The following is an 18,735-nucleotide window of genomic DNA, read 5'->3' as shown; positions in this document are numbered from 1 at the left end:
TCTGGTAGTTATTTAGCACAGTGGAAAGAACTGAACCAGACATATAATCTTTGAAGGGATGGATTGTAGTATTGGTACGGTGCCCTGGGCCGTTAGGGTACTTATTGAGAAAGTGTCAGGTCCAAGACAGAAAGAGAGAACAGAGGATGGAAGGGACCTGGAGCAAGTCTAGAAACAGAAAGCAAATCTTCAGAATTTTGCTTAGGAACTACGATATTTTGGGAGGAGGAAAATTGGGAGAGAGAGAGTGGGGGTAATCATGTATACCTCTTACTCGACTGCAATGAGTCATAGCTTTCTCTTTTTAATAAGAATTTTGGGGCAGCTAGATAATACAGTGGATAAAGCACCAGCCCTGGAGAAAGGAGGACCTGAGTTCAAATATGGCTTCATACACTTAACATTTAGTAGCTGTGTGATCCTCAATTGTCTTGCCAAAATAATAAAACAAAATAAGAATATTCCTGCCAGTAGGTATTTGAGGAAGATTTGATATTTGGGGGAGGTAATCTTGCATTTTTATTTTATTTATGAGGTGGTGGTAAAGTGGATAGTGAACTGCTGCTTGGAATAAGGAAAACCCAAGTTCAAATCCAGCCTTAGGCATGTAATAGCTGTGTGATCCTGGGCAACTCATTTAACAATATTAGCTCTGTCTGCCTTATTTTCTTCAACTATAAAATGGGGATTATAATAGCACTTAACTTCCCAGATGGTTGAGAGGAAAAAAAAGATAATATTTGTAAAGCATACAACATAGTACCTGATTCATAGGAGACACTTAATAAATGTTTATTTCCCTTTAAAATCTTCTGTACTCATAGGAACATTGACATGGATAATGAAAGCTGATGGTTTTTCTTCTGTTTTTGTTGTTTAGTTATATCTGACTCTTTGTTAGATTAAGATAATGGAGTGATTCATAGTTTTCCTTCTCATTTTACAGATTGAGAAAACTGAGGCAAACTGGGATAAGTGACTTTTCCAGGGTCCCATAGCTAGTAAGTGTCTGAAGCCAGATCTGAAGTCAGGAAGAGGAATTTTCCTAACTCCAGGCCCAGTACTCTATCCATTGATCAACCTAGCTGTCCGCTTTGATAAAAAGCTTTCACTGCCTGTACTTTTTTGGATTATCTCTTGAAATGAATCTTTCGTGAAGTACATACATCTTTATACAATATTCTGTTTAGATGGTCAGACTAACAGAAAAGATACTCATCTCTAAGGATCTACTTTTTTTTTCCCCATCCAGTCAACTTATTCCTATTTGAGCAATATTTCAATGGAGGGTTAGATGAATGTTTTAACATTATGGAATTTGGGAACTTTTCTTCTCAGCCTGCCAAATGGAGCCTGTTGGTTCTGGGCTGGTTTCGTGCCTGGGATGCTACCATCTGGTAGCTGTACTGAAGCATATTTAAACAAGAATTAATTAGATTTGGGGTTTGGGCTGGGTTGGGGGGAGAGAACTTAGCTGCAAAACCAGGATCCTTACAAATGCCACTAAATAGTTCCCTTGTTTTCAATCCAGGCAAAAAAACAGAACTAAAGTTGCTGTTCTCTTGACCCCATATTCTCTGTTGGTAAGTAGTCATGATAACAGTATAGCAAATTAAAGCCAAGACTTCTGGCAGCTGATTCCCGCCTACGTTGAGAGTACTTAGGATCAGAGGGCAGCTAGATGGCACAGTGGATGGTGCAATAGACTTGGAATCAGGGATTCTCATCTTCCCAAGTTCAAATCTGGTCTCAGATGCTTACCAGCTTTGTGATCCTGGGCAATCACTTCATCCTGTTTGCCTCAGTTTCCTCATCTGTAAAATGAGCTGGAAAAGAAAATCATTGCAGAATCTTTGCCAAGAAAACCCCAAATGGGGTCACAAAGAGTCGGACTCAACTGAAACAACTGACCAACAGAATCAGAGCATCATAGATGTAGAGATTCAAGGGTTGTTGAAAGACAGCTAGTCATTTTACAGAAGGAAAAAACCAGGTGAATTGCTTATGGCCCTATAAGGAGGAAGTGTTACAGAGGGAATTTTATCTTAGATCTTTTGGCCAGCTCTCTTTCCATTGCACTTCATGGCTATTTAACAGAAAGAACATCTGGTAGCCTGATTTCTGACCTATCTACCTATCAAATCAACAGCTTAGAATTAATTTGAAACTCTGTGCTTGTGTTTGAAGCTGAAGGGCAAAAGAAATGATCAAAGATAAATCCATACTTCAAAAATTAGGAATGAATCTTTTAAGAGTAGTTTTTTTTTTTTCCTCCCAGGTATAAAACATAAAAGCAGAAGAATACGCTAAGTAATTGGAGTGCTGGTCCTGCAGTCAAGTAGACTTTTGTTCAAATCCAGGCTCAGAAATTTACCTTATTGTGTAACCTTGGGCAGGTCCCTCAATTATCCTCGGTTTCCTCCACCATAAAATAGCAATAGTAGTAATACTTACTTCCCAGAATTATCATGAAGATAAAATGAGATATTTGTAAAGTACATAGCACGGTATCTGGCACATAGCAGGTGTTTAATTCCATAAATGTTCTGTTCTTTATTTTGCTTTGGCTCTGGATTTCCAGTGATGCCCTCCGCAGTGAAGGGAAGCCTTAGAACCCAATTATCAAGTATCAGTGAGGTGAAGTCATGGGAGAAACAGGAAATTGTAAATGCAGATTGTATGAAATCTTCTGTGAATAAGTGTGTCTTAAGGATGGGGCAAAGGTAGGAGGCAAGATGTACTGATTCAGCCTAACTTATCTCCTTGGAGTCCATTGCAATGTAGTTATGGGACTTGTTTTCCTTTGGCCTGGGCTCCATTTCTTGAGCAGAATTGAGAACATTGTACACATTAATAAGATTATGTGATGATCAGCTCTGATGGACTTGGCTCTTTTCAGCAATGCTGTGATTTGAAGCCATTCCAACAGACTTGGCATGGAAAATGTCATCCATATCCAGAGAGAGAACTAGGGAGCCTGAATGTGGATCGAAGCATAGTATTTTCACCTTTTTTTTAAGGGAGGGAGGGAAACACAAAGTTTTACAAAAATGAAGGTTGAAAACTATCTTTGCATGTAGTTGGAAAAATAAAATACTATTTAAAAAAAAAATCTCCATTTATACAATGAAATTAGAGAAATCCCTAGGTATTGTTCTGAAAGAGGCTGGTGAGTAATTTCACATGTAGATCTAGTCAAATGCTTCTTTACTGGCCTTTTCTGTTCCTTGTTTGTGCTAAATATTTACTCCTGAATTTTAAGCTTAGGCTATGAAAGGTTGTTTATTCAACTGTTCCAACTGAATTTGGCGGGAACCCAGCCTACCCCTTGAGTTGCCATTGTTATTAGTCTTATAACTGAGATTTTTTTTTTAATCTCTCAGACTCAGATATGTTTCATTCTGATCTTTATCCTTTACCAACAGCTTACTTCTAATACTTTCTGATTCAGTTTTCTTCCACTGAATAATTTATACACTCTTCCCCACCTTTGTCGAGGTTTATTTTTTAAAAAAGGCTTATTCATGCTTTTTGTTTGTATATCACATTCCTTTCCCTGTGTATCTCCTCTCAATGAACTCTCTCTTGTATCATAGAAGAAAAAAAGCCCAACAATTAAATAAGATCAACCAGCTGTAAATCAGTAACCACTTATTCAGCATTTACTATGTGCCAAGCAGACTATGTACTGAACACTAATGAAATGCCTCCAAGAAGCTCATAAGACTCATTCCTGACAATCTGTTGCATCCATAGATTTCTTTTTCTCTTTTTCTAAACCGAGAGGGGGAAAATATTTAATGAAACAAACATTTTAAGATGCCCTTCTATGTAGGGGCATCAGAGAAATGATACGAAGTCTAAAAAATTGTAAAGCATGTAAACTTCCCAGCTCTCATAAGTAAATACAAAGCAGTGTGTGTGTGTGTATGTGTGTGTGTGTACATACACATATATACCTATATATGAATATATACAAAAGCACATACTTTACATATACAAAGTATAATTTACAAAAGTAACCAGTAAAATTGGAAGTAAGAATTTATCTAGTAACAACTGGGTAGTATAGTGTTTAGAGTGCCAGGCCTGGAGTCAGCAAAGTTCATCTTCCTGAATTCAAATTTAGCCTTAGACATTTATTAGCTATGTGACTCTGGGCAAGTTACTTAACTCTGTTTATCTCAGTTTCCTCATCTGTAAAATGAACTGGAAAAGGAAGTGGCAATATCTCAAATGAAAAATTAGAAGTGATTAAAATTCACTGAATAACACCAATAATGGAGATACTCTCTAGATTGACTCTTGAAGGGAGTTAAGAGATTCTGAAAGGTAGAGGTGAGGAGAGAAGGAATTCCAAGTATCTGGGAGGGCTTTGGCAAAAGTTTGGAGATAAGAGAGACTTTTATGTAGGAGGCCAGCAAACAAGTCATTTGGGTTTGAATTTATAGTATATAATAAGCAGTAATCAACCTGGGAGGAGAGGCTAGAGTTATAATGTGAAGGATTGTAAATGTCAAATGAAGAGTTTGTATTTTGTCCTAAAGGTTAAAAAGGAATGATAAAAAAAAAAAAAAAAAAAAAAAGTCATTGGAAGTAACTTCAAAAAACAAATAGTTTCTCCCCCTTATTTAACAAATGGGGAAACTGAGACCTTGCCAGATCTGTATTTTAGAAATGTCAGTCTAGCAGCTGTAGAGCCAGAGGTAGCATATTATAGTAAATAATGTCAGGAAGACCTGGGGACCATTATCACCAATATCATGCTGGGGAAATAATTGAACCTTCTTGAGTCTGTTTCTTCAGTTACAAAATGGGGATGGTAATATCACCTACCTCCCAGTGTTGTCAGGAAGATCAAGTTGAGATAACATATGTAAATTATCTTATGAACTTTAAAATCCTACAGAAATCTCATATATTACATTGATCATTTATTCTCCAGAGTCGACTGGTCATTACAAATAGTCAGAAATTGGCTTCCCTGTAAGATTGTTTTTATTTACTCTATCATATTCAAGTAAATTGTTCTCCTGATTCTCCTTAACTTTTTCCTAGATTTAATGCATTTTAGCTTCAGAATTGTTAATATTCATTTCCTAAGTTACAATAATATTCCATTACATTTGTAATGTGGGCTTGACCCATTCTCAGAGGAGTCATTTCTATGGTAATAGTTATGGAAAGGTAGTTTAGAGAAATGGGCAGAACACTAGACTTGAAATCGGGAAGACCTGTTCAGATCCTGTATAAGCTAATTACTAGATGAATGTGACCCTGGGCAAGTCACTTAATTTCTCAGTGCCTTAATTTCCTGATTAGTAAAATGCAACAGCTAGAATCATTGGCCTTTGAAGCCTCCTTCAAAATCTATAATTCTGTGAAACTTAGTTGACCCCAGATATGTGCCTGGGAATTGAGCAGACTACCCAGAATTCCTCAGGTTCTTGTGGTAAATATTAATATCTCTTGAAAGAATTTGGGGGAAAAAATTCAAAAACAGTCATGCAGGAGAAATTAATATTTAAAGAAAGGGAACCTCATGAAGGATTATCTGACCCAGGAGTGTGTTAGTAAGAGAAATTCAAATTATTATCTCTGAAGGGATAGTTTTCTGAAAATTAATAAACCACATGGGGGCAAAAATAACATTTGAAAAGTTAAAAAAATTAAAAAACTATGATCTTTTAAGAATGATTGAAATTGTAAGGACCCTAGAAGAACCAGAGAGCAAATTTCAATGTTGAATATTTCATTAAGACTGTCAAATAGAATTTTTAGAAAGCATATCCTCTGACTAGTTTTTTCAGTGGCTATATGACAGTGTCCTAAGGGTCCATTATTACAAAATAGGTGTTTTAACTAGTGACTAGTAGTTAATTATCATGTTGGACAAAAGAAATATAGAATAAGATCACAGTGGAGGATCCTTGACTTATGAGGCTTATGATGATTTTGTGGATTGCTTAAGTATGGAATAAAGGCAGAGCATGCAAAAACAAACAAACAAACAAACAAACTCCAGATCACTTGCACTTGCATTCATGATGTTGCTTGAGCCTCACAATAACTCTGTAAGACAGGTAGTGCAGGTCTTGTTATTCCCATTTAATAGAGTGGAGCTCAGAGGAGCAAAATAATTAGCAAAAAAGCTAAATTCTAACCCAAGTTTTCCTTATTCCAAGTCTAGTGCTCTCCACAGCATGCTTTACAATCTCCCACATAAATAGTAACCTGGTTTACGGAAATATTAGTCCCCATCTGATCCTACTAATGTTTTTGTGCTACACTCCTGATAACACCTTCATTGAGAATTTTAATTATCCACTTCAATTTAATTGATTTAAATTTAATTATCCAATTCAAAAATACTTTCCTTCTATTTTATGAGTCTATATTCAATAGCATAAGTAATAAAATATGATATTAATAGTTAGCATTTATATAATACTTAAAGATTTTCACAGCACTTTACATTTAAGTCATTATTATAATTCCTATTTTACAGATGAGGAAACAAGGCATGGAATAATTAAGAGAGTCATACAGGTAGGGACTATCTGAGACAAGATTCAAACTCAAGTCTTCCCGACTTCAAGTCCTGGGCTCTGTCCCTTCACCATTTCGCACACTAGGGAGCTAAATGTTAGAAAAAGGAGAAGAAAAGAACAAGCATTTATTTAGTGCTAACCACATGCCAGGGTCTGTGCTAAGCACTTTTACAAATATTATGTCATTTGATCATATAATAAAAGTAATTGTGGAAGTATCACAGATGGAGATAATTGTAAGAGTTATTTATTTGTTGTTTATTCATCTATTTATTTATTTTATTGATAATGATTTTTCCTAAGTCAGATCTCTGTTCTAGATCTTCTACCAAGGTGGATTTTTTTAATTGCTTCACAACTTAAAAGTGGGAAAAGTTTGCACCTTTAAAGGATGCAGAAGAGAAGTATAAGCATATGTTACACCTCCTTTTGTAGTAGCAAAGCACTGGAAATTGTGTGGATGCCCATCAGTTATGGTATATGAAGTTAATGGAATATTATTATTCTATAAAAAATGATAAGTAAGCTGATAGCAGAAAAGCCTGGAAAGACTTACATGAACTGATGCTAAGTGAAGTGAGCAGAACCAGAAGAACGTTATACACAGCAACAAGATTGTGACAATAAACTGTGATGAATGTGGTTCTTTTCAACAATGAAGTGATTCAAGGCAATTCCAATAGACTTGTAATGGAAAGCGCCATCTACATCCAGAGAGAGAACTATGGGAATTCATTTGGATCAAAACATATTATTTTCACCTTTTTTTTTTTTTTTTTTTTTTGGTTGTGGTGTTTGCTTTGTTTTTTCTCTTTGTGTATGTTTTTTCCTCTTTTGATCTGATTTTTCTTGCACAACATGTCGAATATAAAAATATGTTTAGAAGAATTACACATGTCATGGCAGAGAAACTGAGACAAGATAGAGACTAGAGAGTTTTTAATATTTTATTTGAAAAGGAGAGATTTACTGGGACCAAATGGATTCATGGTTTGGTCCCAGGGTTGAATGAGACTATCGTCACCAAGAATTCAGCATCCAGCCAGCAGCCAATGAGAGTTCTCAGTGACATATTTATACACAGTAGCTAAACAAAGACAAGGGGGTGGAGTCCAAACTTTGGTGAGGGGGAATCTCTAAGCAGGAACCATAAATCCGGTTCTGACAGTTTGGGGCGTGGGGGGGGGGAGGGCCTTAAATTCTTACCAACTGGGAATTAAGACACAAAGTCTGGAGTCCCCCTTTCTGAATTTACACATTGACAATTTATAACCTTAGAGCAAATAGCCCTGAGTTATATCAGTCTTCATGAACCAAAGGGGGCTGGGGAAGGGGGAGGAGGGCCGAGGGGGGGGGGGGGTTGCAAGTAAGGAGATTGAGGCAGGACCAATTAGGGAGACTGAGGCAGGACCAATTAGGGAAACTGAAGGAGGACAATTAAAAGGGGGGGGGGGGGGGGGGGGGGGGGGGGGGGGGGGGGGGGGGGGTTGCAAGTAAGGAGATTGAGGCAGGACCAATTAGGGAGACTGAGGCAGGACCAATTAGGGAAACTGAAGGAGGACAATTAAAAGAGAACTGTGGCACAACATACATAGTTTAACTTATAGAATATGCTTGCTGTCTAGGGGAGGAAGGGAGAAGGAAGGGAAAAAAAATTTGGAATACAGGATTTTGCAAAGGTGAATGTTGAAAACTCTTTGCATGAATTTGGAAAAATAAAAATCTGTTATAAAAGAAAAGAAAGAAAAGAAGTCCTTATTGTTGTTAAGTCCTTTTCAATGAGGAAACTGAGGCAAACCAGGATTAAGGGACTTGTCCAGTGTGTTACTACACAACTAGTAAATTCCTAAGGATGGATTTGAACTCATGACTGAATCTTGTTGATTCCAAGCCCAGTGCTCTATCCACTATATCACTCAGCTGCCCCAGCAGGCTGTTAGAGGGGGAAGGCAAGAGTGGTGAAATAGGAAAAATGTTAGATGAATGTTAGAGTCTAAGGTCTTGGGTTCAGATTTCAGCTCTGATACTTTGATCTCTTTGATCTCTGGCTCACAATTTTACTCTTTTGTAAAAAAGAGGAGACTGAACTAGATGATCTCTAAGAATTCCTTAATGGCTCCAAATCTGGGGTCCTGATTGTCCTGTCTGCGCCTTACTACCCAGAAAACAGTTAGTTTGCTCTTATGTTTATCTCATATTCTTTGCTGATTCTGTCTTTAATGCATTATTTGCCCAAAGACTATGAATAAAATAGCTATTTGCAAGTCTCTCCCTCCAAAACATTCGTGTGCCATATAAATGCTAGATATTATTCTTGTTGGTATCATATCAGTAGCACTGCTTTCCAAAATTGTGCATCTCTGTGGCTTCTGCTGCTGCTTTTAGGTGGCATTATCTTTATAGTTTCCATGGAAGCACTTTGAAAAGGACAATTAATTTAGGACTCAACATGTGGCCTGGGTAGTTAGAATTCTTGGAAACATTTGTGAATATTCAGATACAACCTCCAAGGAAACTATGAAGTGTGGTTATCTAAATTCAACCAGATGACCCCAGAAAAACCAAGATTTCCGTTAATTTGAAGGTCATCAGTTTGACTACTTTTCTTTCACTCTATATAATTATGAAAAAGTTAGTCAAAGATGCATATTATTAAAATTCTCCATTAGACAGAAATGTTCAAAAATGTCTTTGTTTCTTTAACCTAAATAAATAACACAAAAAATCTGAATGCACTCTTATTTTAATTTTATCTTATTTTGTTTGCAAATGAAGAATCATTTTATCTCCCTCCTACCTCTGCTTCATTGAGAAAACAAGAAAAGTAATTCTTACAATTGGTTGTCATTCTTGTGCAGATGCCATACTAATCTTAGTTGCATCATTCTAATTTTGATTTATATGCTGACTAAGTTAACAATTAAATGTACTTATTTATAATATGTGTTAGGAAAAAGAGAAGAAGCAAATGGGCACTAAATTTCCATTTAGGCCTGGACCTAATGTCAGTTTGGAAGGGCAAAAGCAAGTGCCAAATAGGAATGGCATTGATTTACAATCTACTTATCTGGTCTGTCTGTGGAACTACTCAAGGGACAAGAAAGAGACAGAGAGAGACCTGCAGAGAGAGAGACACAGAGAAAAACAGAAACTTGAGAGAATGAGAAGAAGAAGGGGTGAATGGGGGTTGGGAATGGGGATGATTCTAAGCCTTAGATAAGGAACTGTGGAGTTATAGAATTTGAAGAAGATCTTAGAGACATCATCCAATTCAGCCTCTGCCTTAAACAAAAATCCCTACAAAAATGATGATGGCTAAACATACATATAGTGCATTAAAATCTGCAAAGCTCTCATTATATTTTAACTCAGTTAATGCTACTATAGCAGATGGGGGAGATATGATAGGATTGCAAGTCAATGTTTTGGGAAGACCTCAAAATATATCAAGAAATCTTAGTTTTAATCTATTCTGTATATAACCACAAGTTAATTGAACCTTTCAATTGATTCCCTTATACAGAAAACTGAGGTGAGAAGAAACAATCTCTATAAACGATCATTTATTTTGTTATTTTGAATTTTTCTTTTTCTCCCCTTATTGGAGAGCTTCATTTTTTGAATTTATTTTTTAATAATAACTTTTTTATTTTTAAAATATATGCAAAGATCATTTTTAACATTCACTCTTATAAAACCTTGTGTTCCAAATTTTTTCTCCCTCCCTTCCTCCCACTCCCTCCCCTAGACAGCAAGTAATTCAATAAATGTTAAACGTGTGCACTTCTTCTAGACATATTCCCACAATTATCATGCTGAATAAGAAAAATCAGATCAAAAAGAAAACAAAAAGGAAGCAAACAACAAAAAAAAGATGAAGATACTATGTTGTGATGCACATTCAGTCCCAACAGTCCTCTGAAAATATGTTTAGAGAAACAAAGAAATAGTAAAAAATTTCCTGAAGAGATCTCAGACCTGAGAAAGAAATAAAAGGTTTGAAGTTTATAAAATGTGTGTCTTGTTTTCATTAGAAAGTAGGTAGAAAGAAAGAATAAGGGGGCCTGGAAAGCTGAACTTTGGTGTTGGGAAGTATGTGACCAAAATGCCATCTGTTGCAAAACTAAGATGATCAAGGTGCACTTTCCCAAATAAGGACAAGAGGCATCAAGATGCTGTATTTCAATACTGGGTAACTTCATCTTCAATTAATTGAGTTCAGGAAATAATTAAGTTAAATAATTAACTAAGTAATTAGGCGGGAGGAACAAGCTAATTTGAGCTTTGCTGAAAGGAATATTTGGATAGCAGATAGAAAGCCGGCATCAGGGGTTTAATTCCCTATTTTACACATAGTATAACTGTGAAAGTCAATCTTTCATTCCAACACTAATTTGCAGAACAATGATAGACCTTCATTGATAGAGTTCCTGTATCCAACCCAATTAAATCATAGAAACTAGACCAAATAAGAAGCTATAATTAAAAATAGCTTGTTAGTAATGCAGTTTGATAACATGGTAGATGGGGTGCAGGATTTAAAATCAGGAAATCTGAGTTCTAATCTTGCCTCAGATGCTTTTTAGCTGTATGACTCTTCACAAGTTCTATCCTCCTTCTCCTTCTCTTCCTCCTTATCACCATCACTATCATTTATGTAGTGTCTATTATATGACAGGCACTATGCTAAGTCCTTTACAGTGATTATCTCATTTGATTCTCAAAATTACTCTGGAAAGTAGGTGCTATTATCCCCATTTCACAGGCAAGGAAACTGAGGCAAGCAAAGATACTTGCCCAAGATCACAAACTACTATTTACTGCTCAGATCTTCCTAACTCAAGGCCCTGTGTTCACTACATCAATTAGCTGCTCTCATCCTGTACCCCTCATTTCATCTGTTAGATGGGGATAATATTACCTACTGTTGTGGAGTTGTTGGGAAGATCAAATGAGATTATAAATATGCATAAGCACCATCTCTTTAAATGCTAACTACCTCACAGTAGTAATTAGGACATGGCATTAGGCCTTTTCATGTCCTTATTTTGTGTTTCAAATATTTTTTTCTTCCCTTCTCCCTATCTCATCCTCTAGATGGTAAGTAATCCAACATATGTTAAATGTGTGCAATTCTTCTATACATAATTTCTATTTCCATTAAATGGTATTTTCTCTTAATGTGGCTCTTCTCACCAAGGATGAATATATTGTATCCTTCACCAGCTCAGATGTTATCCAAATTTTACTTTAAGGCCAAATTCTTTTCTTTATTCTGTAGATTGTTTAATACCTTACTCAGTAATAATCTTTGTTTGATTAGAAGGGAATTATTGTTAACTAATTATTTTTATTGTCTTCTCCTTTGTTATACTTAACTCCTACTTGCTGTGTATCTCTTTGTTGTGACTACAGAATAATTCAAAAAGTTAAGTTATATCATTTTCTTGTGAAATCTGGTTTAACTCCTATTAACAACTAAGTCCAACGCACGGACTATATACCATTCTTTTAAAATTTTGTTCAATTGGATGTTCCTTAGCTGAGATTTGAGAATACTTTCTTATAGATATGATTGTTTGTTGTTATCATAAATGGCCTGTGCCTGAATTAGGGGAGCAAAGAGAAATGAAAAAAACAAAGTTTCAGATTTCAGAAATGAAGCAATTTTTTTTAGATGTTGATATCAAGATTATACTGTTTCCATAGGAGCTGGTGAACATTTCAATGACTTGAGAATAATTTTGGTATGAGAGGCACATTTTGACAGCTTAGTAGATCCAAAGTTCATGGCTTTTAGTGCCAAATTGAGGGAAGAGAGAAAAGAGCAGATTTTGAGTACATACCACTGAATTCCAGGAAAGGGAGAGGAACCATTTTGTTGCCCACAGTGCTCAGACAAACAGAGTTGCTGATTCTCATCTCTACTCGTCTTGGAATGTATAAAACAAGCTTTTATTTTCTCTCCTGTCATGCCCAAGAACTTTTTGATTTTTTAAAATAAAAGTTTATTTTAGGAAATCATATCAGTTATTTGGATATTATGAAGTGCATGGTAGGTGGGTAGAGCAAAATGGAATTAAATTTGGCAGCATTACAGGGATCCATATGGCATGTGCTATCTGACGTTAAGGCAATTAACATGTAAAACTCTAGCTTTGAAAAAAAATGACATTAGGAAGCAATTATTCACTTAACAAAATGACTAAAAATAAAATACCTTTGGTCAAAGAACTTCCTTGATGAACTTTACATGATGCAATTTACAGAAATGAAATTTAGCCACATCTTTTCTGGAATACATCTGTGCCCTATAATGCAGCATACCCCAAATTCCCTTCCATGGACTTGAGTATCATATGTTTAAAGGCAGAAAAGGAATCTCAGAGGTCATTGAAGCTAATAATCCACTTAGTTTACAGGTGGGGAAACTTGAGTCCCAGAAAAGTGAAATGACTTGCCTAGACTTAGTGTTAAAGCCAAGATTTGAAAAGGAGATGCCTGGGATTCTAAATCCTATTCTTGTTCCACTGCTCCAGGCTATTCCTTCTTTAAACCTGATGACGTTTTTGAATAGGATTAACCTTTAGAGCTAGGAAGGGGGCTGATTATTGCTTCTTTTTTTTTCTCTTGATGGGAGTTTAGATTTGTAGCCAGAGTTTGTGAATTTAACAATGATCTTGGATAAGTCAGGTTCTTCAGGCCTCAGTTTTATTGTCTGTAAAAGGTATGTTTAACTAAGGAGCTTTGAGATTCCTTCTATGTCTAAAGCTATGATCTTAATACTATAAATTATTAAATACTTTCTTTGTGCAAGATGTTAGCTATTATTAAAAAGCCACCACTGATGTATCTTTATTGTAACTCAAATTTATAGACATGTAGACATTTAGATATATATCACCTTAAAGTTTGCAGAACCTTTTCTCCCTGGCTGTACCCCATATCTGTAATGTTCTCCTTTTCCCCTTCTGTTGACCTCCTTAGTGTCCTTTAAGTCTAGATTAACATCGTACCTCCTACAGGAAGCCTTTTCCAACCCTTTTTAATTCCAGTGCCTTCCTTCTGTAAATTATTTCTTATTTATCCTGTATATAACATTATATTTGTTTCTGTGTTGTTTCCCCTAATTAAATTGTAAACTCTTTGGGGGCAAGATCTGTCTTTTGCCTCTTTTTGTACTTATTTGTTTGCTTACTGTCTTCCCCATTAAACTTCCTAAAATCAAGGATTGTCTTTTGCCTCTTTTTATATCCCCAAGAATTAGCACTGTGGTTGGCAGCCTTAGCACTTAATAAATGTTTATTGAATTGAATGTATATTTCATTTGAACTTCAAAACAACTTTTTGAAATAGGTATTATTATAGGTGTTATTACCTATATTATTTGCAAATATGAAAACTGAGGCTTATGAAATTAAGAGAGAGGTAGTATTTGGAATAAGACCTTCCTGGCTCCAAGGACAATCCTTTATTCACTATTCTGCAATACTACCTCTTTATTTTTTATAGTCCTTAGGGTTCATAATTTGATGAGGAAATATAGAAACTTTCTGCAATCAGCCTTTTATTTTTCAGATGTGTTGGTTATGTATTACATAATGAATCATTCTTCTTTTCATTTGTCAGCTTTCCATTCAAAAATGAGATTTCTGAACAAGCACCTGATGAGAAACCCATATAATCCCTACCTTTTATTGGCCATCCTCCATTGGAGGTCATGCAATGGAATTTCACTACATTGGCACTTGAGTACATGGATTCAGATCCTTTCCGTTATTATTACCATTGTGGTCTTCATTTAATTTCTTCTAATTTCTAATTCTAATTCTAATTCTAATTCTAATTTCTTCTTTTTTTTTCCTTTTTCTGAGGCAATTGGGGTTAAGTAACTTGCTCAGGGTCATACAGCTAGGAAGTGTTAACTATCTAAAACCAGATTTGAACTCAGGTCCTCCTGATTTTAGGGCTGGTACTCTATCCACTGAGCCTTCTAAATGCCCCTTCATTTAATTTCTATGTTCTTCCCCACCCTCATCTGTAAAACAAGGGGTTGTACTAATTGGCCCTTTTCCAGGTTTTAATCTAAGATCATTTGATAAATATCATTTGTTCAGCATTAGATAGCCATAGTCCCCTCTGGTAATCATAATAAAGTCTAATTTTAAGAACACAAAGAAACTTTAGAAATAAAGAAACTGAGACAATGGCAACTCCAAGATGAAGTGACTTGAGATACTGATGATACATCAAGCCTGTAATTGGATTATAATCCATGCCAGTAGTTTTTCCTCTTTTTGTTCAGTCATTTTCAGTCATGGGATTTTCTTGGCAAAGATGCTGAAGTGGTTTGCTGTTTCCTGCTCCAGCTTATTTACAGTTGAAGAAACTGAGGCACACAGGGTTAGATGATTTGCCCAGGGTCACATCTGCCTAAAGCCAGATTTGAATTTAGGAAGATAAATCTTGTTCACTTTATAAAGGCTCACTGAAGAGCACTTTAAAACAATTTGAGGAGGAGGGCAGGTTCCAGACATATGATTTCCTTAGTGAAAAAAATTTCTGATGAGGAAATTTCTACCAGTACAGATTGTCAACTCCCCTGTAACCCTTAGTCTTATAAAATTACTTGGAGCTAAAAGGCTGAGTGATTTTCCTGGAGTCAGACAAGGTCAGCCCTCTGTTATCACTAAGTAACTATTCTGCTACCATGAATTTCTTTTCCTTTGTCAGATTTAGGCCTAATGGACAATTTGGCTATTCAATCTCTCTCTGGAAAGGAAAGTTTCTGGGTAACTGGTATATTTTTGACATGTAATATTAATAATGTTTTTATTTAACATATATTAGTCTATCTGCCATCTAGGGGAGGGGGTGGGAGGAAGGAGAGGAAAAATTGGAACAAAAGGTTTTGCAATTGTCAATGCTGAAAAATTACCCATGCATATATCTCGTAAGTAAAAAACTATAATAAAAATATTAATAATATTTTCTGATGCGTTTTTCAAGAGAATGTGGTGATTTGTTTGGTGACCTTTGGTTATAAGGTGAGACAACAATCCAAGCATTTTTGTTAATAAATCTGGTAGATGACAATAGTCAAATTGGTGTGTCAGAAATATGATGAAGTGTGTTCATGGGTCCAGCTGCATGTCTCAGAGGTACATGCCAGAGGCATTGTCTTCCCACCTTGATGACCTTTTTTTATAGCTTTTCCACAAAGAACATATCTCCATGGCTTGCCCTTTTTTTTGTTGTTTGTTTCAAGAATTGTGATCTGTTCCCACATTCTTCACCTCATGAGTTTGAACTTGAACCCACACACAGTGGTAAGTGTTGAGGTTTGAACCTCTTTCTGCAAATCCACAAAAACACGTTGGTTAATGCCTGTAACCAAGAAGACACAATCTACCCTAGGAGCCTTCACTTAGAACTGAAACCTGGAGTTGGAAGTGTAGCTGTGTCCTTTACAGGACTTTTAACTTGGTTGTGTACATGTATATGTGGGTGTACATATTCCCTCACATAGAAAATATGTCTGAGCACAGAAAGGTTATTTGTGCTGTCCTGCAGAAATGTTTCCCCTGCCAATGATTTATTCTAGGTATATAAAGGTTTCACTTCTATCAAACTCTAGGTCTTAGTTGAAAAATATAAAATCTATCCCTTGTTCTATGTCTTAAATGGAAATCAGTGACTTGGAAATACACAGGTACTCAGCCAACTCTCAGGCTTGCTGGTAGTGATAGCTTGTTAACAGCTGCTCAGGCTCAAAAGTTTACCATCACCTTACTTAACAAATTATTGCGAAAACATTAGCTGATCATTAAATACCACTAATTGCCAATTTGGGGGGGGGAGCGTGATATATAATTATATTTGAAGTTTCTCCAGTGGTGCATGAAGGGCTTACTTGGAATAGTACACTGAAAATTGAAGTTTAATAAGCTTAAGCAAAAACTAGGGCTGATTGTAGTTTGATATTTTCCTCATATGTGAAGTGTTGAGTGTATATATGCAAAATACTGTATAATTCCCTGTAAGCATGAAAAGTGCTTGAATTTTCACATTCTTACTATAGGAGCCTTTTCTAAAAATCTATAGTGTATTTAAAAGTTTATATGGAATTACATATAAAACCTATGTTATGTGGTAAATTCTTTAATGTGAATACAAAAAAACATTTTGAATACATATGAAATCATCAATTGAAGCTTAAAAATTATTTTCTAAAATTTCTCAAATGTATATTTAAAAATTTTTCAAATGAAGATTAGATCACCTAATCATTTTATAAAACTAGAACAGGAGAGCAGTGAGCTAGATTATAAGGGTAACAGGTTAGCAGAACCTGGAATTCTGACCTCTAAATCTACTTTTCTTTCTATGACATTCCATGCCTTTGGCCTTCCAAATCAGTTGGGCATTTATTAAGTTAGGCCTTATGCTGAGCATTATGTTACTTGCTTTGGAAGTTATAAAGAAATTTAAAATAGACTGTCCCAAGGAATTCATAACTGATTGAACAGAACAAGGCTAATACTTGTTAAAAGTTTAAAAAAGAAGTCCTGGACAGTAGAATATTGATTATATTTGCAATAGGAATTCCTAGAAATAAGAAAATAGCATAGTCTTTTTAGGTTTTTCTGAAACTTCCTTCATTTTTTCTTTTAGCACAATAATATTCTAACACAATCATATACCTTACCTTATTCAGTCATTCCCCAAATAATGGGTATCTCCTCAGTTTATAATTATTTGCCATCATCAAAAGAACTACTAGAAATATATATGTGTCCTTTTGCTTTTGATCTTTTGGGGGCATAGCCCTAATACTTATATTGCTAGATCCCAAGGTATGTGCAAGTTTACAACCCTTTAGGCATTGTTCTCTAGAATGTTTGGACCAGTTCACAGATCTACCAGCAGTATAAAGTTAGTACTTTCTTACTACAGATATGAATCATTTTGGACTGATTAATTAGCATTAATAAAAGTTACCAAACTACTTACACCCTTTGATCCAATAATCTTCCCGCTGTTGAGTATATATCCCAAGAAAGCCAAAGATGGGAAGAGATATTTGATATACATGGCAAAATAGTGGTAGCATCAATTTTTGTGGTAGTAAAAAACTGGAATTAAAGGCATTTTTTAAAAAATGTTACAGTAGAATGGAATCAGAAAGGGATGCTAGCATAGTGCCTAATGCATAGTAGGTATTTAATAAATAAATCCTTGATGACCTGAGTTAAGTAGCTGTCCAGGCTGCCTCCAGACAAGAACCCCCTTTGGCACAAATAATTAAACCCATTCTACTTTTGTATATCTGTCATTATTAATAGGTTTTTTCCTTTGCATCCAGGATTAGATCTGCCTCTTTGCAGCTTTCATTAATCATAGTAAAATAGAAAAGAAAAAAAAAAAAGCTTTTCTTTTCTGATATTTTTACTAACTTATAAGAATTAATTTAACTTAACCCTCATTTTATTCAAGACAATGTTCATTTCTGGTCAGCGAACAAAGAAAAAAAATTTTTTTGCATGTTTCTTTTGTAGTTTGGGGTCTGGTATTTTACATCATATTTATCAAGCAACATGTGCTTATCAAACAAATTGTATCCCACACAGTCACGTGTTTCCTGCCTTGTCATGGCTTAGCTACTGAGCAGTTTTTCTTCACCTCAATCTGCCACATTTACATTTGAAAACATTTTTAAAAATCTTGACCTATCAATTTATTTTTCATAAGAACCACCCACGTATCAGTTTTGTGTGTGCATGCAGCTTACAGTGAATACAGCTGATTTTCATTTTATTTGGATGTTTACTTCCTCTCAAAAAATTACTGAGGTCTATTTTGTTTCCTAATATTTTTGTTTAAAGGCAGGATGGTAGAATGGAATGAGGGCTGGATTTGAAATCTACAGATTGGAATTCAAATCTCAGCTTTGGCCCCTCTTCTACCAATATGACTTTGGTCAAGTCATTCAACTTTTCTGCTCAATTTCCTCAATTTTAAAATGAATTGATTGATATAGATGACCTCAGAGATCTCTTCCATCTCTAAAACTGTGATCTATGAACCTAGGATGAGGGAGTCACACAAGTTTGAAAACTATGTGAATCCATCATCCTAGGTTAATAGAAGTTTGTAAACTTCACAGTCACTTTGCTTAAAAGTT

General features: G+C 35.5%; 1 protein-coding gene and 1 non-coding gene across 4 annotated transcripts in view; one reads left to right on the top strand and one right to left on the bottom strand.

Moving 5' to 3' along the window:
- Positions 1–18,735, top strand: part of LIMS1 (LIM zinc finger domain containing 1) — a 208,607-nt gene that overhangs the window by 104,268 nt on the left and 85,604 nt on the right. The gene's annotated exons all lie outside the window — the stretch shown is intronic.
- LOC111719999 lies at positions 9,365–9,471 on the bottom strand. The gene has a single exon (XR_002769893.1). It is a non-coding gene; the product is annotated as a U6 spliceosomal RNA (small nuclear RNA).

The sequence above is a fragment of the Sarcophilus harrisii genome, chromosome 3 (assembly GCF_902635505.1).
Source record: "Sarcophilus harrisii chromosome 3, mSarHar1.11, whole genome shotgun sequence".
NCBI lineage: Eukaryota > Metazoa > Chordata > Mammalia > Dasyuromorphia > Dasyuridae > Sarcophilus > Sarcophilus harrisii.
This window is presented reverse-complemented; position numbering and strand designations above follow the sequence as displayed.